The sequence below is a fragment of the Oncorhynchus gorbuscha genome, linkage group LG13 (assembly GCF_021184085.1).
Source record: "Oncorhynchus gorbuscha isolate QuinsamMale2020 ecotype Even-year linkage group LG13, OgorEven_v1.0, whole genome shotgun sequence".
Lineage (NCBI taxonomy): Eukaryota > Metazoa > Chordata > Actinopteri > Salmoniformes > Salmonidae > Oncorhynchus > Oncorhynchus gorbuscha.
In genome coordinates, this window is record NC_060185.1 from 60139617 (window position 1) to 60166850 (window position 27234).

The 27234-nt window shown below is 42.9% G+C and overlaps 1 pseudogene; it reads right to left on the minus strand.

Annotated features, from left to right (window-relative positions):
- Positions 1-25545: 25545 nt before the first annotated feature.
- LOC123992345 lies at positions 25546-26482 on the minus strand (annotated as a pseudogene).
- Between the last annotated feature and the right edge of the window lie 752 nt (positions 26483-27234).

The window sequence follows — 27234 nt, forward strand, 5'->3', positions numbered from 1 at the left end:
GCACACCACACACACACACACACACACACACACACCTGCACACACACACACACACACACACACACACACACACACACACACACACACACACACACACACACACACACACACACACACACACACACACACACACACACACACACACACACACACACACACACACACACACACACACACACAGTGCCATGACAAGTTGAACTATTGCACAATCATCTATTTCCTTGTTTACTTTCAGTATCAATAGGTTGGCACTAAGCGTAGATATAATTGGTTTCAGGATTTACAAACCTCAATAGTCAGTCATATTTGCCTAATTCAATTCATTTCAGAAGCCGATTGGCCGTAGTATGAAAGGGCACACAAACTTTCCTTATTTTCTGCTTATTTACTTCCTCTTTATTTCTCATACCTGACCTTCAGTTATGTATTTCTCAGTCTGTTAAAAGTGTGAATATAATTTTGGAAGTCATTCCTCAAAGACTATTGTTTCGAAATAAACTTTAGTTTAAATGGAAATAGTTTCCTGTTGTTTTCCATGACCATGTTTGAATTCACAGTTTGGCCTGATTACAAAAAGGATGTATTGGTCCCTAACAGTTATCAAGCACCATGCTGAAGCGAACCTTATAAATATTGGGTGGAAACTGAACAATGTCTTTCCCTGATTGTCATGTGGAGGAGTAACCTGCTAAGTTGCAGATCCCATTAATTTCCTATGGCTCTGATAAGCGTCTCAACTTGACCTTTATAAATATAGTCTAGATTTTAATGGCTTTGTAAGCTTTCTAATAATGCATCTAACATTTAGAAGCTCAGGGGAGAAGGATCTCAATCTCTCAGCTCAACCTGAATGGAGTTAGGCCCCTATACTATAGGGCTCTTCACTGTCATTCAGAGATGAGAGCTCTGTATGAACTTCTGCCACTCATGCTATCAAATGCCCTTATTGCCTTCATTTCTTCATAAAGTGTGTATTTTTGTTTGCTTCTCAGTTTTGTCTGCTTTGCTTAGTTCACCAAATCTCCTCCTGATAAGTTTCTCCAAAACAATATACAGTACCAGTCAAAAGTTTACACACCTACTCATTTCAGGGTTTTTATTTATTTTACTATTTTCTACATTGTAGAATAATGGTTAATACATCAAAACTATGAAATAACACATTTGGAATCAGGTAGTAACCAAAAAATGCCTTAGAATTCTTCGAAGTAGCCACCCTTTGCCTTGATGACAGTCTTGCACACTCTTGGCATTCTCTCAACCAGCTTCATGAGGAATGCTTTTCCAACAGACTTGTTTGCACGAGTTCGCACGTATGCTGAGCACTTGTTGGCTGCTTTTCCTTCACTCTGCGGTCCAACTCATCCCAAACCAAGTCTCTTCTTTTTCTTGGTGTCCTTTAGTAGTGGTTTCTTTGCAGATATTTGACCATGAAGGCCTGATTCACGCAGCCTCCTCTGAACAGTTGATGTTGAGATGTGTCTGTTACTTGAACTCTGTGAAGCATTTATTTGGGCTGCAATTTCTGAGGCTGGTAACTCTAACTTATCCTCTGCTGCACAGGTAACTCTGGGTCTTCCTTTCCTGTAGCGGTCCTCATGAGAGCCAGTTTCATCACAGCGCTTGATGCTGTTTGCGACTGCACTTGAAAAAACTTTCAAAGTTCTTGAAATGTTCCGTATTGACTGACCTTCATGTCTTAAAGTAATGATGGACTGTCATTTCTCTTTGTTTATTTGAGCTATTCTTAACATAATATGGACTTGGTCTTTTACCAAATAGGGCTATCATCTGTATACCACTCCTACCTTGTCACAACACAACTGATTGGCTCAAACACATTAAGAAGGTACACTTGTTAGTTGAAATGCATTCCAGGTGACTACCGCATGAGGCTGGTTGAGAGAATGCCAAGAGTGTGCAAAGCTGTCATCAAGGCAAAGCATGGCCACTTTGAAGAATCTCAAATTTGTTACTACATGATTCCCTATGTGTTATTTCATAGTTTTGATGTCTTCACATAGTGTTGATGTCTTCTACAATGTAGAACATTTTAAAAATAAAGAAAACCTTGGAATGAGTAGTGTCTAAACTTTTGACTGGTACTATATATATTTTACAAGGCCAGCCTGTCAAAGTAAGGTAATTATTCAGCATATCCTTTACAGTTTAAGATGTTTTGTTTAGGATACCTGTTGCCATTTAACTCAAATAAATGAGTGATGGCATCAGTGATGTTTTCCAACTATCTGTATGATATTGTTTCCTTCAAACATTCCATAGATATTTAGAGCACTGTCTCTCTGCTGGGAAATGGGTTTACTAGTAGTGTCCTAACGTGTCTACTGCCAATTGCTCTTTCGGGAGGGTTTTATGACCAACACTCCCTCCTTTCCCAGCAGCTCCCTTCTTTTTCTTTTAAGCTGTGAGCCACAGGTTAGTGTTTAAAAAAAATGTGAGTCTTGTTCTTGATGCAGCTCTGCAGAGTGGTCACTTGCTGGGACAGCCGCCAAGTCATAAAATCGGATTTTTAACCTAACCTTAACTCTAAACTTAATCCCATTGTTAACCCTAATCTTAAATGTAGAAAAAAAGCACATTTTTGTTTTCATGTATTTTTACAAAATTGTCACTTTGCTCCTGGCCAATCTAGCAGAAGTTGCTCAGTTCTGCCTCAAAGACAATATTCATCCCAATACATTTAAGTCAATTAGCAACTAAGGTAAAGTGCCTTGCTCAAGGGCAGGTCAACAGAATTTTCACCTAGTCAGCTCAGGGATTCAAACCAATGAACTTTCAGTTACTGGCCCAACACTCTTAACTGCAAGAACCGGGGGAGAGGTGGAGAGAGAGCGATACCAGAATTCCACTGGGCTGATGCTGATGGTGACTCCTCCAAGCATGGTCCTGTACAAAGAGTCTCGGACAGAGTTTGACTGCTGATATAGGATCAGTTTAGCCTTTTAGAGCATGATGAATAGCATTATATGGACAGGGACGGACTTCGATTTTAGAGTCTGAGATGCTTTTTGAGCCATGGAGGGAGATGGAGTTCACTGCACTGAGCAATGGCTAGAAATACAGGCATGTTTGATCTCCTACCATGCTGATGTGGCTCCTCTGGTCCCTCTGAAACATCACAGAGCAGAACTGACCACAAACTTTATTTGACTCTTTGCAAACTGGAATCCATATATCCTGAGGCTGCATTCATTGTAGCTGGGGATTTTAACAAGGCTAATCTGAAAACAAGACTCCCGAAATTGTATCAGCATATCGATTGCGCAACCAGGGCTGGTAAAACCTTGGATCATTGTTATTCTAACTTCCCCGATGCATATAAGGCCCTCCCCCATCCTCCTTTCGGAAAAGCTGACCACAACTCCATTTTGTTGCTCCCTGCCTACAGACAGAAGCTAAAACAAGAAGCTCCCACGCTGAAGTCTGTTCAACGCTGGTCCGATCAATCTGATTCCACGCTCCAAGACTGCTTCCATCACGTGGACTGGGATATGTTTCGTATCGCATCAGACAACAACATTAACGAATACGCTGATTCCGTGAGCGAGTTCAGTAAAACGTGTGTTGAAGATGCCATTCCCATAGCAACGATTAAAACATTCCCAAACCAGAAACCGTGGATTGATGGCAGCATTCGCGTGAAACTGAAAGCGCGAACCACTGCTTTTAGTCAGGGCAAGGTGACCCGGAAACATGACCGAATACAAACAGTGTAGCTATTCCCTCCGCAAGGCAATCAAACAAGCTAAGCGTCAGTATAGAGACAAAGTAGAATCACAATTCAACGGCTCAGACACAAGAGGTATGTGGAGGTAAGAGGTAAGAGGTAAGAGGTACAGTCAATCACGGATTACAAAAAGAAAACCAGCCCAGTCATGGACCAGGATGCCTTACTCCCAGGCAGACTAAATAACTTTTTTTGCCCGTTTTGAGGACAATACAGTGCCATTGACACGGCCCGCAACCAAAACATGCGGACTCTCCTTCACTGCAGCCGAGGTGAGTAAAACATTTAAACGTGTTAACCCTCGCAAGGCTGCAGGCCCAGACGGCATCCCCAGCCGCGCCCTCAGAGCATGCGCAGACCGGCTGGCTGGTGTGTTTACGGACATATTCAATCGATCCCTATCCCAGTCTGCTGTTCCCACATGCTTCAAGAGGGCCACCATTGTTCCTGTTCAAAAAGAAAGCTCAAGGTAACTGAGCTAAATGACTACCGCCCCGTAGCACTCACCTCCGTCATCATGAAGTGCTTTGAGAGACTAGTCAAGGACCATATCACCTCCACCCTACCTGACACCCTAGACCCACTCCAATTTGCTTACCGCCCAAATAGGTCCACAGACAATGCAATCTCAACCACACTGCACACTGCCCTAACCCATCTGGACAAGAGGAATACCTATGTGAGAATGCTGTTCATCGACTACAGCTCAGCATTTAACACCATAGTACCCTCCAAACTCGTCATCAAGCTCGAGACCCATGGTCTCGACCCCGCCCTGTGCAACAGGGTACTGGACTTCCTGACGGGCCGCCCCCAGGTGGTGAGGGTAGGTAACAATATCTCCACCCCACTGATCCTCAACACTGGGGCCCCACAAGGGTGCGTTCTGAGCCCTCTCCTGTACTCCCTGTTCACCCACAACTGCGTGGCCACGCACGCCTCCAACTCAATCATCAAGTTTGCGGACAACACAACAGTGGTAGGCTTGATTACCAACAAAGACGAGACGGCCTACAGGGAGGAGGTGAGGGCCCTCGGAGTGTGGTGTCAGGAAAATAACCTCACACTCAACGTCAACAAAACTAAGGAGATGATTGTGGACTTCAGGAAACAGCAGAGGGAACATCCCCCTATCCACATCAATGGGCTAGTAGTGGAGAGGGTAGTAAGTTTTTAAGTTCCTCGGCGTACACATCACAGACAAACTGAATTGGTCCACCCACATAGACAGCATCGTGAAGAATGCTGTCTGCTGTCTTCAACCTCAGGAGGCTGAAGAAATTCGGCTTGTCACCAAAAGCACTCACAAACCTCTACAGATGCACAATCGAGAGCATCCTGTCGGGCTGTATCACCGCCTGGTACGGCAACTGCTCCGCCCACAACCGTAAGGCTCTCCAGAGGGTAGTGAGGTCTGCACAACGCATCACCGGGGGCAAACTACCTGCCCTCCAGGACACCTACACCACCCGATGTCACAGAAAGGCCATAAAGATAATCAAGGACAACAACCACCCGAGCCACTGCCTGTTCACCCCGCTATCATCCAGAAGGCGAGGTCAGTACAGGTGCATCAAAGCTGGGACCGAGAGACTGAAAAACAGCTTCTATCTCAAGGCCATCAGACTGTTAAACAGCCACCACTAACATTGAGTGGCTGCTGCCAACACTCTGACTCAACTCCAGCCACTTTAATAATGGGAATTGATGGGAATTATGTGAAATATATCACTAGCCACTTTAAACAATGCTACCTAATATAATGTTACATACCCTACATTATTTATCTCATATGTATATACTGTACTCTATATCATCTACTGCATCTTTATGTAATACATGTATCACTAGCCACTTTAAACTATGCCACTTTGTTTACATACTCATCTCATATGTATATACTGTACTCGATACCATCTACTGCATCTTGCCCATGCCGCTCTGTACCATCACTCATTCATATATCTTTATGTACATATTCTTTATCCCTTTACACTTGTGTGTATAAGGTAGTAGTTTTGGAATTGTTAGCGAGATTACTCGTTGGTTATTACTGCATTGTCGGAACTAGAAGCACAAGCATTTCGCTACACTCGCATTAACATCTGCTAACCATGTGTATGTGACAAATAACATTTGATTTGATTTGATTTGATTCCTAGTGATCAATGTGAGATCGATCCAGATCCATCATACCTTCAAACTCAGAGCAAATGATATATTTTCATAACCTTCAGTCATTTTGGTTCTATTCTTTCAGATACTAATTCATGATTATGCTTCGTAATTCCTCCAGTCTAGACATAAGTGAGTTGATTTCTTCTGAATGTGTATTTGTTCAGTTTGGGACCACACTTTGCAAAAAAAGTGAGTGAAGGACTATTCTGACTGCGAGGGATATTGAAAACATCTTTCACTCACCACACAGTCTTATTTTTCATGTCAAACACCCCACAATGAAACCACTGCCAAGCACAAATCATAAATCACAAAGCCATATTGTGTGTGGCTCAGTCGGTAGAGCATGGCACTTCCAATGCCAGAGTTGTGGGTTTGATTCCCACGGGGGACCAGTATGAAAATGTATGCAGTAGCTGTGGATAAGAGCATCTGCTAAATGTAAAAATGAAAGAAATTATATTAGACTGGAGAAATGTATAACTTGTCAAAATGACTTTCATGATCTAAGGCCAGGTGTTTCCCCTGGAATAAAGCCCTGTTCTAATACCTCTGGTTTATAGAAAGTTATATCATTGGATGCTCTGGTGCTCTTATCTCAGCACAATCAATCTGAGCTATGTCTGTTTTTCAATGTATTCTACTAAATTGTTTTAGCAGGAGTAGAAGACACTGATCGATAGAGGACTGTGGTTTCTAATAGTTTCTATTTACTGGACTCGGTGCAGTTTGTCAGTAGCCAGGAGGACCCACTGTTGCCGTGGCAATTGTCATTGTGTGTTCCCTTCCTTCCCACCTTGCAAAAACACTTATGGTTAAATTGGATCACAAATCAAGCTAGTTCCAACAATGAAAGAAGGGCCTGCTTTCCACATAATCTGATATAGTCAAATACTAATTACCAGTAGGATAAAACATTGTGTTGACTGGATATACTTCTGAGTGGAGCATCAAGTGGCTTAATGGTAATGGCTTTGTCTGATTTGACAATGGGATTTTCAGCCTTAAAACCTAACAGAGCATGCGTAAAAATATTTTCTTTTTGCTGTAGAAAGACAAACAAAACATGGAGCAAGCCAGTCGAGTGATGCTAACTAGCATTTAATATCACAGCAGCGAGAGCCTCGATTGATAGGAAGAGTTTCGCTGCAGGAGAAAGTGAAGTCATCATGAGTTAAAAGAAGAAAAAAAGGGTCTGAAAGTAAGGGACCGTCTGAAAAATGTGAGAAAGAAAAATAAACCGAAAATGTCTGCATTGGTTGGAAATATAAGGACATTTGATGAATCTGTGGAACAATGGAGTTCTTACACAGAATGTTTTGAGTACTTTGTGTTGGCAAATGGAATTAAAGCAGAAGTCGTTGTGCCAACATTTTTGACTGTTATGGGGGGGAAAACATTCAATCGCAGCCTAGTAACGCCTGAAAAACCTGGTGATAAATCATATGATGAAATTGTGGCTACCTTAAAAGGACATTCTCCCAAACCACTGATAATCGCAGAGAGATTCAGGTTTCATAAGAGAAATCAAGAGGAGGGGGAATCAATCTCACAGTTTGTGGCTGTATTGAAACAGTTATCTGAACACTGTGAATTTGGGAGATCAATGAGTGACACTATACGTGATAGGTTAGTGTGTGGCATGCGCAGCGAGGCAATTCAGAAGTGCCTTTTTACTGAGAGTAACTTAACATCGCAGAGAGCAATAGAAGTGAGTATGTCAATGGAAATGGCAAATAAAGACGCACAGCTAAGTGCATCGACCCAAGTGCATAAGATGTCTACAGGGGTTTTAAAAAAACAGGGCAGGAGTTGGGAAACCAGGTCACCAAGCAGAGGAGTGTTGGTGCAAAGACTTAGACTGCAAAGGTGGTTGAAAAAAGGGTCACATCGAACGTACATGTAAAAACAGAAAGAGACAATCAAACAAAAGTACTGAACAAAGGAAAAGCGACTTCAGGGAGCACAAAAAGAAAGTGCATAAAATGGAGCACACAGAGGATGAACAAAGTGATACCCTGTCTGAGGGGGAGGAATCTTTGCATGTTTTGTCCATTTCAGACAATGGACACGGATACTGGGTGACACCGCTACTGGATGGAAACGCAGTACGGATGCAAGTGGACGCTGGAGCAGCCATATCTTTGCTGTCTGAGGCTGTATACAAGGAGAAACTACATCACCTTGCACTACAGCCCACAAAGATGACGCAGAAAACATACACAGGTGAGATTGTTACAGTGGAACTCTACAAACAGAAGGTAAAGCTACTTATGCACATACATTGTGAAAGGCATTGCTAGGATGCAAATGGCAGGAGAATATCAAACTAAACTGTCAGGAAATTCACATGGTTGCAAAAGAGGACACAAACCTACACGGGATATTGAGTTTAACATGCAGATGTGTTCAGAGCAGAACTTGGCAGTATGAAGGACATAACAGTTAAGCTGACCTTGAAACCAGACAGCAAGCCAAAATTCTTCAAAGCTAGACCTGTCCCATACGCCATAAAACCAAAATTTGAAATTGAGCTAAACAGACTAGTGGAGAGTGGCGTATTGGATCCAGTGAATGTTAGTGAAAGGGCTACACCTGTTGTTCCAGTCATAAAAAAAGATGGATTACTCAGACTCTGTGGTGATTTCAAAGTCATCATTAACCCAGTGCTGCTGAAATATATCCATTACCCCTCATTGACGACCTCTTTTCTGGTTTAGCTCGAGGACAAAAATTCAGTAAGATAGAATTGTGAAAAATCAAATCAAATCAAATATTATTTGTCACATACACATGGTTAGCAGATGTTAATGCGAGTGTAGCGAAATGCTTGTGCTTCTAGTTCCGACAATGCAGTGATAACCAACAAGTAATCTAACTAACAATTCCAAAACTACTGTCTTATACACAGTGTAAGGGGATAAGGAATATGTACATAAGGATATATGAATGAGTGATGGTACAGAGCAGCATACAGTAGATGGTATCGAGTACAGTATATACATATGAGATGAGTGTGTAGACAAAGTAAACAAAGTGGCATAGTTAAAGTGGCTAGTGATACATGTATTACATAAGGATGCAGTCGATGATGTAGAGTACAGTATATACATATGCATATGAGATGAATAATGTAGGGTAAGTAACATTATATAAGGTAGCATTGTTTAAAGTGGCTAGTGATAAATTTACATCATTTCCCATCAATTCCCATTATTAAAGTGGCTGGAGTTGGGTCAGTGTCAATGACAGTGTGTTGGCAGCAGCCACTCAATGTTAGTGGTGGCTGTTTAACAGTCTGATGGCCTTGAGATAGAAGCTGTTTTTCAGTCTCTCGGTCCCAGCTTTGATGCACCTGTACTGACCTCGCCTTCTGGATGATAGCGGGGTGAACAGGCAGTGGTTCGGGTGGTTGATGTCCTTGATGATCCTTATGGCCTTCCTGTGACATCGGGTGGTGTAGGTGTCCTGGAGGGCAGGTAGTTTGCCCCCGGTGATGCGTTGTGCAGTCCTCACTACCCTCTGGAGAGCCTTACGGTTGAGGGCGGAGCCTATCTATGTCATTTGACCGTAGGACTGTACAGGTACCGAAGGCTTCCTGTTGGTATCACCTCAGCTCCGGCCTTGTTTCAGAGAGCTGTGGACCAGATACTGAGCGGGCTCACTGCGGTCCAATGTTATCTTTGATGATCATCACCGGCAAAGACGAGTAAGAGCACCTGAGGAACCTGAACGCTACACTACAGAGATTGGAGGAGTACTGTCTGAGGGTCCGGAAGGACAAATGCAAGTTTTTCCGGCCCTCTGTTGATCGCCTGGGCCACGTCATCGACAGTTCGGGGCTCCACAAGGCGCCATCGAAGGTGAAGGCCATTGCGGAAGCTCCACAGAACATCAGTCAGCTGAGATCATTCTTAGGACTACTGACATACTACCCAAAGTTTGTGCCAAACCTAACTAACATGTTAAAGCCACTGCATGAACTTTTGAACAAAACCAAACAGTGGAAGTGGACAGGACAGACAGATGTGAGGAGGCCTTCAAGAAAGTGAAAACAGCCTTTGCTCAGTCAGAGGCCCTAACCCACTTCAAGTTACATCTGTCCAAGTGAAAAAGTTCACCCACACTGATCCAGTGATGTCTGAGGTCGTGGACATTGTTACTCGTGGAAAAGGAGAGATGTCGGACTGCCTACAACCTTACCTAGTGAGGAGAAACGAGCTCACTGTTCAGTTTGGATGCTTGCTATGTTTTTTTTTCTGAGTCATCATACCACCACTGAGAAGGCAGGTGCTTGAAGAACTCCATTCTGGGCACTGTGGCATGATGCGAATGAAGGAGATGGCACGCAGCTTCTTTTGGTGGCCAGGTTTGGACACAGCTATCGAAGACAGCTATCGAGGTCGAGTCATGTTCTGCATGTCAAAAGATGAAGAACATGCCTCAACTAGCGCCACTATACCCATGGGACTTTCCAGAGGAGCCTTGGCAGCGAGTCCACATAGACTATACAGGCCCACTGGAGGATCATATGTTCTTGGTCATAGTTGACACACACACAGCAAATGGCCTGAGTTCACAGTGATGAAGAGCACCTCGGTGGAGAGAACCATCGAAGAGTTACGGTCAATCTTCAGTCGCTTCGGATTGCCAACGCAACTCGTTAATGATAATGGCCACCAACTGGTATCTGAAGAGTTCCGGTCATTCATGAAAGCAACTGGAATTCAAGTCAGCGCCATATCACCCTGCTTCGAACGGTGTCGCTGAAACGTTTGTCCCAACGATGAAAGCAATCTTTAAAACCATCACAAAGGACTGGCTTCCTCAGTAGGCGCCAACACACCTTCCTGTTAACCTACAGAAACACTTCCCACGCTACAACCAAAGTGGCACCCGCGTCAGCCATGATGAAAAGACAGCTTGCACGCGACTTGACCTCCTGGGACCCCCAAAGACTAAACAGGTTGTACAGACACAACAGAGAGCACATGTGGAGAGACGGAGCAAAGCAAAAGACAGAAGCTTCATAGCTGGAGAGAGAGTTCTTGCTCGAAACTACTGCAAAGGTCCAAAGTGGATACCGGCCACAGTGGTTGCACAAACAGGGCCTGTGTCCTACACAGTAGACACGCTGGAAAACATCTGGAGGAGACACATGGATCAACTGTTGCCAGGAACCAACCTCAGAGATGAATCCTGTCAATTGACAAACCAAGATCAGCTACTGGAGACCTACCATTACTACGAGCCATCACCTGATCATCCACTGCAGCAACCTACAAATGTGGAAAGTGCTCCAGACTGAGTGCCTACTCAGGGTACTGTTGCACCCCAGTTTGGGCATACACCATCACCACTCAGACTCAGACACAATGTGACTGTAGGCTCACTTGTACGTCGTCATTACCCTGCAAGAGAAAGACGGCCCCCTGACAGGTTGACTATTTAGTTCAGACTAACCTCCGACAATGGGGCAGAATACATACCAGGGTTAAGTCTTGGAACTGAGGCAGTCTACCCTCTTTCCCTAGTTTAGAAAAGGTTATTCTGAAAAGTTAATTTATTTACATTGAGAACTTATGTTAAAAAGAAAACATTAGGCAAAACAGTGAAAATGTACTTTTTCCTTATGAGTCATCAAAAGTAAAGGGGGAGGAATATGTTGTGTATTGATATTCTAGTTTTGTCCCATTAGGGCACCTGTAACCCCCCCTTGCTTACCTATGTTGAAATGCTTGGAGTGTTCTTTCTGTGAAACACATTAAACAATGCCCAAGTTCATTTCTACTCCTGCCTCATGTCCTGTCCTTATATTAGTTGTATAAGCAATACAGTGTGCTATACAACATCCTCTTTCTGTTGACTCCATGGAGAGTGACAGCCATAAGACAAGATTGTCACGCCTGCTCCCGCTCTCCCTCCCTGGTGCTCGATGCCGCCAGGCTGCCTAGCGCTACTCACTCCTGCCACCATCATTACGCACACCTGCTTCCCTCGTCACACGCATTAGCAATTCATTGCACTCACCTGGACTCAATCACCAGTGTTTATTTCCTCCCCTACATCTGTCTGTTCCCCAGCTCTGTTTCCCGCTTCAGTATTTATTGTCGCATGTCTCTGTATTACCCGGTTCTGATGCTGTTCCTATCCTATTCCATGTCTGTGCAAAATTAAATGTTCACTCTCCGTACCTGCTTGTCATCTCCAGCGTCGTTTCTTACAAAGATGAATATTGGCCTACATTATTATTGGTTTACAAGGGCCAATGTCACAGACATTTCTACTTCATTCATACACACATTGAATGCTCTATATTCTGTAACACTTTGAAAACCAAATACTAGACATTTATACACCCTCTAAACTGTTTATGAATGTACCCTCTCTCTGCCATTGAGATGAAATAAAAGCTACGATCCATTTCACTTTTAAAATCAAATCAAAATGTATTGAGCCTGCCTGCTGTTCTATACCTTTCCCCACCTCACTGGATCATTGACCCCTGCCTTCCCTGACCCTGAGACTGCCTGCCGTTCTGGACCTTTTTCACCCTCTCTGGATTACTGACCTCTGCCTGCCTTTACATTTACATTTACATTTAAGTCATTTAGCAGACGCTCTTATCCAGAGCGACTTACAAATTGGTGCATTCACCTTATGACATCCAGTGGAACAACCACTTTACAATAGTGCATCTAAATATTTTAAGGGGGGGGTGAGAAGGATTACTTTATCCTATCCTAGGTATTCCTTAAAGAGGTGGGGTTTCAGGTGTCTCCGGAAGGTGGTGATTGACTCCGCTGTCCTGGCGTCGTGAGGGAGTTTGTTCCACCATTGGGGAGCCAGAGCAGCGAACAGTTTTGACTGAGCTGAGCGGGAACTGTACTTCCTCAGTGGTAGGGAGGCGAGCAGGCCAGAGGTGGATGAACGCAGTGCCCTTATTTGGGTGTAGGGCCTGATCAGAGCCTGGAGGTACTGAGGTGCCGTTCCCCTCACAGCTCCGTAGGCAAGCACCATGGTCTTGTAGCGGATGCGAGCTTCAACTGGAAGCCAGTGGAGAGAGCGGAGGAGCGGGGTGACGTGAGAGAACTTGGGAAGGTTGAACACTAGACGGGCTGCGGCGTTCTGGATGAGTTGTAGGGGTTTAATGGCACAGGCAGGGAGCCCAGCCAACAGCGAGTTGCAGTAATCCAGACGGGAGATGACAAGTGCCTGGATTAGGACCTGCGCCGCTTCCTGTGTGAGGCAGGGTCGTACTCTGCGGATGTTGTAGAGCATGAACCTACAGGAACGGGCCACCGCCTTGATGTTAGTTGAGAACGACAGTTTGTTGTCCAGGATCACGCCAAGGTTCTTAGCGCTCTGGGAGGAGGACACAATGGAGTTGTCAACCGTGATGGCGAGATCATGGAACGGGCAGTCCTTCCCGGGAGGAAGAGCAGCTCCGTCTTGCCGAAGTTCAGCTTGAGGTGGTGATCCGTCATCCACACTGATATGTCTGCCAGACATGCAGAGATGCGATTCGCCACCTGGTCATCAGAAGGGGAAAGGAGAAGATTAATTGTGTGTCGTCTGCATAGCAATGATAGGAGAGACCATGTGAGGTTATGACAGAGCCAAGTGACTTGGTGTATAGCGAGAATAGGAGAGGGCCTAGAACAGAGCCCTGGGGGACACCAGTGGTGAGAGCGCGTGGTGAGGAGACAGATTCTCGCCACGCCACCTGGTAGGAGCGACCTGTCAGGTAGGACGCAATCCAAGCGTGGGCCGCGCCGGAGATGCCCAACTCGGAGAGGGTGGAGAGGAGGATCTGATGGTTCACAGTATCGAAGGCAGCCGATAGGTCTAGAAGGATGAGAGCAGAGGAGAGAGAGTTAGCTTTAGCGGTGCGGAGCGCCTCCGTGATACAGAGAAGAGCAGTCTCAGTTGAATGACTAGTCTTGAAACCTGACTGATTTGGATCAAGAAGGTCATTCTGAGAGAGATAGCGGGAGAGCTGACCAAGGACGGCACGTTCAAGAGTTTTGGAGAGAAAAGAAAGAAGGGATACTGGTCTGTAGTTGTTGACATCGGAGGGATCGAGTGTAGGTTTTTTCAGAAGGGGTGCAACTCTCGCTCTCTTGAAGACGGAAGGGACGTAGCCAGCGGTCAGGGATAAGTTGATGAGCGAGGTGAGGTAAGGGAGAAGGTCTCCGGAAATGGTCTGGAGAAGAGAGGAGGGGATAGGGTCGAGCGGGCAGGTTGTTGGGCGGCCGGCCGTCACAAGACGCGAGATTTCATCTGGAGAGAGAGGGGAGAAAGAGGTCAGAGCACAGGTTAGGGCAGTGTGAGCAGAACCAGCGGTGTTGTTTGACTTAGCAAACGAGGATCGGATGTCGTCGATCTTCTTTTCAAAATGGTTGACTAAGTCATCTGCAGAGAGGGAGGAGGGGGGAGGGGGAGGAGGATTCAGGAGGGAGGAGAATGTGGCAAAGAGCTTCCTAGGGTTAGAGGCAGATGCTTGGAATTTAGAGTGGTAGAAAGTGGCTTTAGCAGCAGAGACAGAGGAGGAAAATGTAGAGAGGAGGGAGTGAAAGGATGCCAGGTCCGCAGGGAGGCGAGTTTTCCTCCATTTCCGCTCGGCCTTCCGGAGCCCTGTTCTGTGAGCTCGCATTGAGTCGTCAAGCCACGGAGCGGGAGGGGAGGACCGAGCCGGCCTGGAAGATAGGGGACATAGAGAGTCAAAGGATGCAGAAAGGGAGGAGAGGAGGGTTGAGGAGGCAGAATCAGGAGATAGGTTGGAGAAGGTTTGAGCAGAGGGAAGAGATGATAGGATGGAAGAGGAGAGAGTAGCGGGGGAGAGAGAGCGAAGGTTGGGACGGCGCGATACCATCCGAGTAGGGGCAGTGTGGGAAGTGTTGGATGAGAGCGAGAGGGAAAAGGATACAAGGTAGTGGTCGGAGACTTGGAGGGGAGTTGCAATGAGGTTAGTGGAAGAACAGCATCTAGTAAAGATGAGGTCGAGCGTATTGCCTGCCTTGTGAGTAGGGGGAAGGTGAGAGGGTGAGGTCAAAAGAGGAGAGGAGTGGAAAGAAGGAGGCAGAGAGGAATGAGTCAAAGGTAGACGTGGGGAGGTTAAAGTCGCCCAGAACTGTGAGAGGTGAGCCGTCCTCAGGAAAGGAGCTTATCAAGGCATCAAGCTCATTGATGAACTCTCCGAGGGGACCTGGAGGGCGATAAATGATAAGGATGTTAAGCTTGAAAGGGCTGGTAACTGTGACAGCATGAAATTCAAAGGAGGCGATAGACAGATGGGTAAGGGGAGAAAGAGAGAATGACCACATGGGAGAGATAAGGATCCCTATGCCACCACCCCGCTGACCAGAAGCTCTCAGGGTGTGCGAGAACACGTGGGCGGACGAAGAGAGAGCAGTAGGAGTAGCAGTGTTATCTGTGGTGATCCATGTTTCTGTCAGTGCCAAGAAGTCGAGGGACTGGAGGGAGGCATAGGCTGAGATGAACTCTGCCTTGTTGGCTGCAGATCGGCAGTTCCAGAGGCTACCGGAGACCTGGAACTCCACGTGGGTCGTGCGCGCTGGGACCACCAGATTAGGGTGGCAGCGGCCACGCGGTGTGGAGCGTTTGTATGGTCTGTGCAGAGAGGAGAGAACAGGGATAGACAGACACATAGTTGACAGGCTACAGAAGAGGCTACGCTAATGCAAGGAGATTGGAATGACAAGTGGACTACACGTCTCGAATGTTCAGAAAGTTAAGCTTACGTAGCAAGAATCTTATTGACTAAAATTATTAAAAATGATACAGTACTGCTGAAGTAGGCTAGCTGGCAGTGGCTGCGTTGTTGACTTTGTAGGCTAGCTGACAGTGGCTGCGTTGTTGACACTACACTAATCAAGTCGTTCCGTTGAGTGTAGTAGTTTCTACAGTGCTGCTATTCGGGGCTAGCTGGCTAGCTAGCAGTGTTGATTACGTTACGTTGCGTTAAAAGAACGACAATAGCTGGCTAGCTAACCTAGAAAATCGCTCTAGACTACACAATTATCTTTGATACACAGACGGCTATGTAGCTAGCTATGTAGCTAGCTACGATCAAACAAATCAAACCGTTGTGCTGTAATGAAATGAAATGAAAAATGTGATACTACCTGTGGAGCGAAGCGGAATGCGACTGGGTTGTTGAGTGCGGAAGTTCTATTCAGTAGACGTTGGCTAGCTGTTGGCTAGCTAGCAGTGTCTCCTACGTTAAGGACGACAAATAGCTGGCTAGCTAACCTCGGTAAATTAAGATAATCACTCTAAGACTATACGCTCTAAACTACACAATTATCTTGGATACGAAGACAGCAAAGACAACTATGTAGCTAGCTAACACTACACTAATCAAGTCGTTCAGTTGAGTGTAATAGTTTCTACAGTGCTGCTATTCGGTAGACGGTGGATGTTTGCTAGCTGGCTAGCTGCTGGGCAGATAGCAGTGTAGACTACGTTAGGACGACGAAATACGAAGTTGCAATAGAAGTGCTGACTGTTTCACTTTGTTGTCCTCTTTCTTTTCCTTTTTCTTCTGTCCTTCTTTTGTCCTTATTTTGTCTTCCTTTCTTCTGTTAACTATGACTGTTCTTCTGTTGCCTTTGTCCTGTCGTTTACCTGCCCCTGTACTAGAAATAAACTTTTGTTTCTACGAACGCTGCCTGCATCTGGGTCATATCTGAAACCTGATAGGTTAGTATGTAATACTATAAAAGGACTAACATGGAGAATATATTAAGAAATAGGATATACAGGCATCTCTGGATGAATTCCTTAATTGTATTTCATATTTCACAGATGCTGTACAAAGAGGGGAACTGTTGTCTGGAAAATTAAAACTTCTGACAAATTGCAGCAGCAATTCCTTTCTCCCATAAACCTACATTTTGAAAGAGACTTACAAGGAACTTAGCCATGAGACATGAGTCTTGATGTTTTATTGCATTGCCATTAGAGGTTTGGGTAGCTGAAGGTTGGTTCAGTAATTGTGTAAAAAAAATGAATACATATAATAATAGCTTGATTTAATAGGTATGAATACTGTGAGCAACAAATAAAAATAGGCTGAATACATATAATAATAGTTTGATTTAATAGGTATGAATACTGTGAGCAACAAATAAAAATAGGCTGAATACATATAATAATAGTTTGATTTAATAGGTATGAATACTGTGAGCAACAAATAAAAATAGGCTGAATACATATAATAATAGCTTGATTTAAATGGTATGAATACTGTGAGCAACAAATAAAAATAGGCTGAATACATATAATAATAGTTTGATTTAATAGGTATGAATACTGTGAGCAACAAATAAAAATAGGCTGAATACATATAATAATAGCTTGATTTAATAGGTATGAATACTGTGAGCAACAAATAAAAATAGGCTGAATACATATAATAATAGTTTGATTTAATAGGTATGAATACTGTGAGCAACAAATAAAAATAGGCTGAATACATATAATAATAGCTTGATTTAATTGGTATGAATACTGTGAGCAACAAATAAAAATAGGCTGAATACATATAATAATAGCTTGATTTAATAGGTATGAATACTGTGAGCAACAAATAAAAATAGGCTGAATACATATAATAATAGCTTGATTTAATAGGTATGAATACTGTGAGCAACAAATAAAAATAGGCTGAATACATATAATAATAGCTTGATTTAATAGGTATGAATACTGTGAGCAACAAATAAAAATAGGCTGAATACATATAATAATAGCTTGATTTAATAGGTATGAATACTGTGAGCAACAAATAAAAATAGGCTGAATACATATAATAATAGTTTGATTTAATAGGTATGAATACTGTGAGCAACAAATAAAAATAGGCTGAATACATATAATAATAGCTTGATTTAATAGGTATGAATACTGTGAGCAACAAATAAAAATAGGCTGAATACATATAATAATAGTTTGATTTAATTGGTATGAATACTGTGAGCAACAAATAAAAATAGGCTGAATACATATAATAATAGCTTGATTTAATAGGTATGAATACTGTGAGCAACAAATAAAAATAGGCTGAATACATATAATAATAGCTTGATTTAATAGGTATGAATACTGTGAGCAACAAATAAAAATAGGCTGAATACATATAATAATAGCTTGATTTAATAGGTATGAATACTGTGAGCAACAAATAAAAATAGGCTGAATACATATAATAATAGCTTGATTTAATTGGTATGAATACTGTGAGCAACAAATAAAAATAGGCTGAATACATATAATAATAGCTTGATTTAATAGGTATGAATACTGTGAGCAACAAATAAAAATAGGCTGAATACATATAATAATAGCTTGATTTAATTGGTATGAATACTGTGAGCAACAAATAAAAATAGGCTGAATACATATAATAATAGCTTGATTTAATAGGTATGAATACTGTGAGCAACAAATAAAAATAGGCTGAATACATATAATAATAGCTTGATTTAATAGGTATGAATACTGTGAGCAACAAATAAAAATAGGCTGAATACATATAATAATAGCTTGATTTAATAGGTATGAATACTGTGAGCAACAAATAAAAATAGGCTGAATACATATAATAATAGTTTGATTTAATTGGTATGAATACTGTGAGCAACAAATAAAAATAGGCTGAATACATATAATAATAGCTTGATTTAATAGGTATGAATACTGTGAGCAACAAATAAAAATAGGCTGAATACATATAATAATAGCTTGATTTAATAGGTATGAATACTGTGAGCAACAAATAAAAATAGGCTGAATACATATAATAATAGTTTGATTTAATTGGTATGAATACTGTGAGCAACAAATAAAAATAGGCTGAATACATATAATAATAGTTTGATTTAATTGGTATGAATACTGTGAGCAACAAATAAAAATAGGCTGAATACATATAATAATAGCTTGATTTAATAGGTATGAATACTGTGAGCAACAAATAAAAATAGGCTGAATACATATAATAATAGTTTGATTTAATTGGTATGAATACTGTGAGCAACAAATAAAAATAGGCTGAATACATATAATAATAGCTTGATTTAATAGGTATGAATACTGTGAGCAACAAATAAAAATAGGCTATAATTGACTTATCCAACTTCATGTCTTCTGAGCAGAGGACAGGTGCATCGAAGGAGTTGCTTTCTCAGTTGCAAAAGCGGCAAGGACTTTACACAAAACTGCATTAAGCAAATGACGGAATTGCGAATGCTAGCTATGTACTGCCCCACAGAATTGCTAAACATAGCAAGCCATTCGCTGAGGGCGAATTCATTAAAGAACGTTTAATTGACTCTTGCAGCAATACTTTGCCCCCGACAAGAAAGAGTTGTTTGAAAATGTTTCCCTTTCAAGACGAACAGTGACACGGCGTGTTGAGGACCTCGCAGAGAATGTGGAACAACAGTTGAAAGACAAGGTGAAGGATTTCACACATTTCTCATTGATATTGGATGAGAGCAGTGATGAACGTGACATGGCACAGTTATTGATAATCCTACGAGGTAAACTTTGAAATTACAGAGGAGCTTGCTTCCGTGCAGTCAATGAAGAGCACTATAGGGAAAGATTTATTGGAGCAGGTTAATTAAGCAAGTTTTAAGTTTTAAAAAGTTATCCAATGTGACCGCTGATGGGTGCCAAAAGTTGACAGGAAATAAGTTTGGCCTTTTGAAAAGGATACAAGATCAAGTAGCTGAGCTGAACCCAGATCATTTTCCTGCACTGCATTATTCATCAGGAGGTGCTCTGTAAACGTGATCTGAAAATGAGCCATGTTGTGGATGCAGTCAAATCTACAGGCAGTTTGTCTCACTGTTGGAAGAGACAAGAGTCGGGTCATGCAGATCTCCCCTTACTGCACAAATGTGACATGGGTGAGTTTGGGGAAGATGCTTAGAAGGGTGTGGGACCTGAAATCGGAGATTCCTGCCTTTTTGCAAATGAAAGGAAAATATGTGGATTTCCCTCAACTGCTAGATTAAGAATGGTTGGCTGATTTTTCCTTCATCGTGGACATCATGGCCCTCATGAATGAACTGAATTAAAAACTACAAGGAAAGGGCCTTTTTGCACATCAGATGTACAGCCTTGTCAAAGCTTTCAAGGGAAATGACTCCTCCTGACCCACCAAGTAGAAGACAACAATCTCACCCACTTTCAGACGCTACTAGTCTGTTCCCTATCAGATGACCAGCGGGAGAAGTAGACATCGCTGCTGCGTGCTTTGAATGGCGAGTTTCCTCGTCGTTCTGACGATTTCAGAGTGTTGGAAAAGGACATGCTGTTGGTTTCCTCTCCTTTCACCTTCAATGTGGAAAACGCTCCCACTGACCTGCAACTTGAGCGTATCGAGCTTCATTCTGATGCAGGGATTGGAGAACTATTCAAAACAATGTCACTGACGAGGTTCTAATGCATCTCTCGATGAACAAAACTTTCCAAAGATTAGGAGACCTGCTCAGAAGATGTTAGTACTGTTTGGGTCAACCTATGTATGTGAACAGACATTTTGAGTGATGAATTTAACAAGTCAAGGCACAGATAAAGGCACAGATAATCTCTTACTGGCTCTCACCTCTCAGCAATCCTGAGCATAGCGACATAGGAAACTATACCTGACTTCACTGCTCTAGTCAATGCCAATCAGAGACTTCACTCCTCACACTGATTGATAATTGCCCAGGCCTGGTGTAGAGGATAAAGTATTATTTGTTTCATTTTGTAAAGGATCTCAGTTGTTTCAGTGGTAGAGGAACAGTGGCCAGATGCCTCCCCCTAGTGGTTGTGAGGAGACATTACCGACCTGTCTCTTGCCAGAGGTTCTTGCACAATCCCAAATCAAATCAAATTGTATTTGTCACATGCGCCAAATACAACAGGTGTACCGTAAAATGCTTACTTACAAGCCCTTGACCTCAAAGCTGTTGTGCCTTCTTCCCCACATGGTCCACCCACATAGACAGTGTGGTGAAGAAGGCGCAACAGTGCCTCTTCAACCTCAAGAGGCTGGAAAAATGTGGCTTGTCACCCAAAACCCTGACAAACTTTTACAGATGCACAATCGAGTGCATCCTGTCAGGCTCTATCACAGCCTTGTACGGCAACTGCACCGCCCTCAACCGCAAGGCTCTCCAGAAGGTGTTGTGGTCTGAAAAACGCATCACCGGGGGCAAACTTCCTGCCCTCCATGACACCTACAGCACCCGATGTCACAGGATGTCCGAAAAGATCATCAAGGACAACAACCATTCGGGCCACTGTCTGTTCACCCCGCTACCATCCAGATGGCGAGGTCAGTATAGGTGCATCAATGCTGTGACCGAGAGACTGAAAAACAGCTTCCACCTCAAGGCCATCAGACTGCTAAAAAGCAATCACTAACTCAGAGAGGCTGCTGCCTACATTGAAACCCAATCACTGGCCACTTTAATAAATGGATCACGAGTCACTTTAAACAATGCCACTTTAAATAAGGGCACTTTAATCATGTTTATCTTACATTTCTCATATCATATGTGTATACTGTATTTTATACCATCTATTGCACCTTGCCTATGCTGCTGGCCATCGTTCATCCATGTATTTATATGTACATATTCATCTCTTTTGATTTGTGTGTATTAGGTAGCTGTTGGGGAAGTGTTAGATTACTTGTTAGATATTACTGCTCTGTCAGAACTAGAAGCACAAGCATTTTGCTACACTCGCATTAACATCTGCTAACCATGTGTTTGTGACCAATATTTTTATTTTGGATTTTGATTTCAAATAGAGTAAAGAAAATATTTACTAATACAGTAAAGTAAAAAATATATATATAACACAATAAGATGACATAACGAGGCCATATACAGGGGGTACTGGTACCCAGTCAGTGTGCGGGGTTACAGGTTACAGGTTAATCGAGGTAGTTTGTACATATATAGTGGCTTGCGGAAGTATTCAGCCCCCTTGGTATTTTTTTATTTAGTTGCCCTACATCCTGGAATTAAAATAGATTGTTTGGGGGTTCGTATCATTTGATTTACACAACATGCCGACCGCTTTGAAGATGCAAAATATGTTTTGTTGTGAAACAAACAAGAAATTAGACAAAAAACAGAACTTAATCGTGCATAAATATTCACCACCCCCCAAGCCAATATTGTGTAGAGACATCTTTGGCAGCAATTACAGCTGCAAGTCTCTTGGGGTATGTCTCTATAAGCTTGGAACATCTAGCCACTGGGATTTGCTCTAGATCCTTCAAATTGGATGGGTTCTGCTGGTGTACAGCAATCTTTATGTCATACCACAGATTCTCAATTGGATTGAGGTCTGGGCTTTGACTAAGCCATCCAAGACATTTAAATGTTTCCCCTTAAACCACTCCAGTGTTGCTTTAGCAGTATGGTTAGGGTCATTGTCCTGCTGGAAGGTGAACCTCCGTCCCAGTCTCAAATCTCTGGAAGACTGAAACGCCATCCATCAGTCCTTATATTCTGACCAGTTTCCCAGTCTCTGCCGATGAAAAGCATCCCCACAGCATGATGCTGCCACCACCATGCTTCACTGGGGGGATGATGAGAGGTGTTTGTTGGGTTTGTGCCAGACATATCATTTTAGTCTCATCTGACCAGAGTACTTTCTTCGATATGTTTGGGGAGTCTCCCACATGCCTTTTGTCGAAAACCAAATGTGTTTGCTTATTGTTTTCTTTAAGCAATGGCTTTTTTTCTGGCCACTCTTCCTTAAAGCCCAGCTCTGTGGAGTGTACGGCTTAAGGTGTTCCTATGGACAGATACTCTAATCTCCGCTGTGGAGCTTTGCAGCTCCTTCAGGGTTATCTTTGGTCCCTTTGTTGCTTCTCTGATCAATGCCCTCCTTGCCTGGTCTGTGAGTTTTGGTGGGCGGCCCTCTCTTGGCAGATTTGTTGTGGTGCCATAGTCTTTACATTTTTTAATAGTGGATTTAATGGTGCGCCGTGGGACGTTCAAAGTTTCTGATATTTTTTTAACCCAACCCAACCCAACCCAAAACTTTGTCCCTGACCTGTTTGGAGAGCTCCTTGGTCTTCATGGTTCCGCTTGCCTGGTGGTGCCCGTTGCTTAGTGGTGTTGCAGACTCTGGGGCCTTTCAGAACAGGTTTATACATACGGAGATCATGTGACAGATCATGTGACACTTAGATTGCACACAGGTGGACTTTATTTAACTAATTATGTGACTTCTGAAGGTAATTGGTTGCACCAGATCTTATTTAGGGGCTTCATATGAAATGGGGGGGAATACACACCACTTTTCAGGTTTTAATTTATTTATAGATTTTTTTAAACAAGTTATTTTTTTTTCATTTCACTTCACCAGTTTGGACTATTTTGTGTATGTCCATTAACTGAAATCCAAATAAAAAATCAAATCAATTTAAATTACAGGTTGTAAAGCAACAAAATAGGAAAAACGCCAAGGGGAATGAATACTTTTGCAATGCACTGTATGATGCTATGCACATGTCCTTAATCTGGTTTTGTCCGACACAACTGAAATTGTCTTAGCAAGTGGGTCGCTGTTTGCTCTCCTTAACGTCATTGCTGTGTTACTCCGTGAATCCTACCAAAGGATGGATGTGTGGGAGAAGAAGAGCCATGACACGCGACACAGATGCCTGTCTCCAATCGGAGAAACACGCTGGTGGGCTAAGGATAGTGCTTTGAAGAAGGTCTTTGGATCCTTTGGAAAACCAGACCAGGGTCTCTATGTTGAAGTGCTCCTCACACTATCAGCCATACAAGGACAGGTCAACATGAAGACAACTGTTCTGGTGAAGGAAAGAGGACTTACTGAGGCTCTTCTCCGGTATGAGCCGATACTGACAGCTCAAATACTTCTTCTGATATTTGAGAACACGTCACCACTGTTCAAATACCTGCAGACAAGTGGGATGGACATCCTGTCTGCTCATCGAATGGTTGTGGCTACACAGGAAACGCTGAAAGGCATGTCAAGAGACTTTGACACCATTAAGGCAGCTACAGACACATTTGTTCAGTTTGCGAATAAGAAGATCAAAGAACAGGATGAGGACAGAACTGGAGGAGGTGGAAGCCACTCTGCAACGCAAAAGGGCAAGAAATAAGAAAATCATGTCTGGATAGATGAGATGAAGCTTTTGACAGAGGCAGAGAGTAGAGTGCCTATAAAGTTCAAGTCCACAATCAAATGATGGATACAGTCACAGATAGTATCCACAGGCAATTCTCTCTCATGGCATTCTATATGCTGACCTAGCCCTTCTGGACTCTCGAAACTTATCCAAAATAACATCCAATGGTCTTCCAGAGACAGCCCTTCAAGAGCTTCAGCAAATGTTTGCTTCGATTTGATAGCCAAGCAACAGTTGACAATTTGCTGTGTGAGCTGAGAAGCCTCACTGTACAGTGGAAAAGACTGAACATTTCAGGATTGGAGGAATACATGACCAGGACAGTGGAGGATGGCCAAAATGGAAATGAAGAATAAATGCTGCTCATCCTGCAAAGATTGTCCACTGTGTCGTTACCAGATGCTGAGACGGTACAACCTGCTGACTGATGCGTACCATATCCTTGACCTTGGATACAAGTTCCTACTCACCCTCTCAGTTACCCAAGTAGAGCGAGCGAAGTTTCTCTACCTTAAAGTATATCAAGAGCAGCCTCAGGAGCACTCTCTCACAAGAATACCTAGAGGCCTTCATGTTGATGGCCACCGAGAAGGACATCCTAATGGCCCTGGATACTTTAGTTTAATTTATTAATTCGACCTTTTAAAAAAAACAAGCACACATAAAACTTGAAAAAGCCATACATGCGCATGAATAAAATCATTGAGGATAACACACTGTCACGACTTCCGCCGAAGTCGGTCCCTCTCCTTGTTCGGGCGGTGTTCTGCGGCCTACGTCACCAACCTTCTAGCCATCGCTGATCCATTTTCCATTTCCATTGGTTTTTGCCTTGTCTTTCTTCACACCTGGTTCCAATCCCATCAATGACATGTTGTGTATTTAACCCTCTGTTTCCCCTCATGTCCTTGTCGTGATTGTTTGATTGTATGTTATGTGCAAGCTATGTTCTGGTGTGCGACGGGTGTTGTACCCCCTTTTATTATTTTAGCTTTTGGAGTTTTATGAGCACTTATTAAACAACTCCGTTTATACCAAGTTCATTCTCCTGCGCCTGACTTCCCTGCCACCAGCACGCACCCATTACACACACAATAAAGTCTGGGCCTTATTTCCATTGTGGTCCTCTTGAGACGAGATGGCTAAGACAAGATGGAACACAGTACGGCAGTGAAATAATAAAACTAAAACAGAGAAGAAGAACATCTATCTCATCATTCCGGTTACATCATAGGGGTTATTCATATGGGCACAGAAGACAGCAAACATATTTTTACGTTCTTTTTTAAAGCTGCCCAGAGAGGATGTTGTTTGTTTTGGCATGGTGATCGATAGAGTTGCAGAGAAAAGCGTGCTGTTGATAAAATTGCTCCTCCAATAAGGTACTTGCGGCATATTTCCTATAACTTGCTTACTTACCACCCTGGTCACTGGCGTGAAAGGCAAACACCTATTTGGTGGGAATAGTAACATCACTCATATAGCCAGGATCGCAAAAATACTATAAAACTTTATATTTTCACATACCCAAAAAGCCTACTATTTAAAATGGGATATGGGTATTCGGACACGGCTTCACTATATATATATGTATCTCTCTTTCATTCAATCTCTTACCAACTTAGTCAATCTCTTTCTTTCTCTCTGTCTCGGCCACTTGCTCTTACCATGATAAGCTTCTCCCCACTGATCTCAGCAGTAAAACGGTACTGGGGGAACGGAATAGCAATCTTGCCACCTTCCGTGGTGACGGTGGTCTAAGAAGGACAAAAAGAGTTTGGATCTTTGAAATGACAACTTCTAGAATACTTTAGCTGATATTCAATGATTTTAATAAGCAGATTCAATCCTTCACTCGTTCATAAATTTCCTCACCATGAATTTGGAACGTCTCATGGTCTCTAACTCACACTACCGATGGTGAATTTGTTAGTCCAGGACCAGTTTGGGATCACCTGAGACCAGGTGAAATCATCCCCCTCCCGAAGCACCTCTGTTATCACCTTGATGTCTGTCTTGGATTTGGCAAAACCCAGGGGAAGAGTACAGAATGGTAGGGTTAGAATTTATCAATAATATCTATCTATCTACTGTATCTATCTATCTGTCTGTCTCTGTCTATCTGCCTGCCTATCTAGGGTTAGGTTGAGCTAAGGTAGGGTAGGGTTATGTTTAGGGTTAGGGTTAGGGTTAGTTGGGAAGTATTGATGAGATTTTGAGGTTAACAACACTGTTCTCTGCAATACCATAATTCAAAATATTGTTGAGTGCTTTGACTTACCAATTGCCTCTAGAAACTCATACGAGTTTTCCTGACTTTCGAGCTTGTACTTCCCAGAGAATGCCATGGTGGTGAAGCAATGTGGAACAGTGAAGAACTGACAAGAGCCTCTAGAAACTCTAGAAAGGTGTAGAAAGGTGTGGTTTTCTCCTTCTTTTGAAAGAACAAAATGTTTCTCATCCAACGTTCAGTGGCTCACTGCCAAAAGAGCCTCATTCTCGTACTCCACACATAGACCTACCTGATTGCAGCACAGAAAGGCCCCATAGAGGATCTATGTAGACTACACGTCAGTCATGCCAACTTGTCATTATATTGCTAATGCAATGACGGAATGTTGTTGTACTGCACATTGATGACGGAATAAGATGCACTGCACATTGTAATAGTATTGCTTATACTACCCCTATGGTGGTTTCTCCCAGAGCCATATATTTAATATAGGGATCTGGTCCATCTTATTCAGTGATAGGGTCCCAAGTCAGTATCGATGAAAAAGATAACCTTGGTTTAGAAACGCGATACAGAAACGTAGTTGAGATAAAAACAACTAATGTTCCAAGGCTTGATGACAATGGCTGTACTGATGACTAGTTCCGAGTCGTGCTTTTCAGTGAATGTCCACCTGGTGGCGAACGTCACCACTGGTCATCCTCAGCATACAAAACAGGCAGCAGCAGGCTCTGCAACTACAGATCCCCCCCAACAACAGGCTAGCGTGGGCGAATTCAAACTGAACTTGTAAACTAAAGTGCTCTAGGGAGCTGTAGTTCTAAATATGACCAGTGGTGGAAAAAGTACTCAATTCTCATACTGCAG